This window comes from Bubalus kerabau, chromosome 7 (assembly GCF_029407905.1).
Source record: "Bubalus kerabau isolate K-KA32 ecotype Philippines breed swamp buffalo chromosome 7, PCC_UOA_SB_1v2, whole genome shotgun sequence".
Classification (NCBI taxonomy): domain Eukaryota; kingdom Metazoa; phylum Chordata; class Mammalia; order Artiodactyla; family Bovidae; genus Bubalus; species Bubalus kerabau.
Window position 1 is genome coordinate 91561591 of NC_073630.1, and position 1747 is coordinate 91563337.

Here is a 1747-nt window from a genome sequence, read left to right on the forward strand (position 1 = left end):
AGTCTGAAAGGGCAACAACTAGAGGCCCTTGATCTATGAGTTCTGACCCTTGAACTGTGACCCTTGAAAGTGAAAGTGAAGTCACTCAATCGTGTCCAGCTCTTTGCGACCTCTTGGACTTGTAGCCCACCAGGCTCCTCCGTCCATGGGATTTTCAGGCAAGAATACTGGAGAGGGTTGCCATTTCCTTCTCCAAGAGATCTTCCTGACCCAGGGGTTGAACCTGGGTCTCCTGCATTGTAGGCAGACGCTTTACCGTCTGAGCCACCAGGGAAGTGACCCTTGACCACCATACAAAAAGTGAAATGGTGCAGCCACCACTGTGGAAGACATTATAGCAGCAGCTCAAAAACTTTGCATAAAATTAACATGATATGTCGATTTCTGACATGTCTTTTGAAACCATGGTTTCAAATGAATTATACTAGGTGTCAGAAGATAGCCCTTACTTCCCCTTTTCTCTAAACATGAATATGAGCAAAGACTGTCACTGGCATCAAGGAGGAGCATATACCAAATCTTCCTCTGTTAATACTGTGATAAGTTTCCATTGTTTATACTTAAGTATGGCTTTTCTGGGTGATGCTCAATGGCCATGCTGCATGATGTTCTCCACCACTAGAGGGGCAAATACAGAAAAATGACAAGGCCATCTCTTTGCCCCTATTGTGCAGGTCTATGCCTTATTTTTTCCTCCTCTCCAAAAAGAAGAGAATCAAGATCAACAAAAAATTTAAGAAAAATACTATATGCGGTAACATCTAATTACTATACAAGTCTATAAGTACTTAGAGCAGCTGGGAGAAATAAAAGGGAGGAACGACAATATGTGCTCTGTTTTGTGTTCATTAGCTGAGCTGTTGGGTATTTGTATATGATTTAGTCTTTTTAATCCCTGACTTAATTGCATTATCTGTTTTGTGCTTGGAGCCACACAGGTTTTATTGTGACTTTCTTCCATTGTATATTTGATGACTCATCTCTGCATAAATACCATTGTGCCATGCAATATTAATAGACATTAACAGCAAAATTACCATGAGACAGTTTTATTCCATTTCACACTGTAAAGCTAACAGGTGGTTTAACTTAGTGTTGCAAGTGACTTTTTTTCATTCTCAGAAACTTCATGAATTTGTTATTGAATATTTAATGAACTTAAGTACATAGCTTCCCATCTGTGCCTCAGGTTTTTCATCTTTCAAAGGACAAAATGAGTGGCTTTCGTTCTATTTTTTCAACTGAAAAATCTTTCAACTGAAATAACACACTGAAGGATAAAGCAAACCAAAAATGTGAAATTTCCTCATTGGAATGGATACAAGGCTTTCAGCCTCCTCTGCACCCACCCTCTCTTCCTCCACACTTCCTAAGTGTTCCTCTCAGAACTCCCAGCTCTGGAAACACTTCTGAAACTACCAAGCTAGATCTTCTCTAAGGTTCTTTTTGGCTCTAATGTTCAGATGATACAAAAACAGGAAGCCTAAAGCTGCAGCACATGAGGGACCATTGCCATTTAACAGAAGAGAAAAAAATGTGTCCATATACTTGCACTTGATGAATACTGATTAATAAAAGTGACAAATTAGAAAACAGTTTGAACCTCAGTTTCAATGTGAGATTCAAACCATTAAGAGGGAACCAAGAACTTTACCTTGCTGCTCAAAGTGTAATACTATTTTATCTCAGTGTGAGAGCGGCACTCTGCTGCTGCTGCTAAGTCACTTCAGTTGTGTCCGACTCTTCA

At 39.7% G+C, this 1747-nt stretch overlaps 1 non-coding gene across 1 annotated transcript; it reads right to left on the reverse strand.

Annotated features, from left to right (window-relative positions):
• Positions 1-201: 201 nt before the first annotated feature.
• Positions 202-274, reverse strand: TRNAC-ACA (transfer RNA cysteine (anticodon ACA)). Its single transcript has one exon. It is a non-coding gene; the product is annotated as a tRNA-Cys (tRNA).
• Positions 275-1747: the final 1473 nt, after the last annotated feature.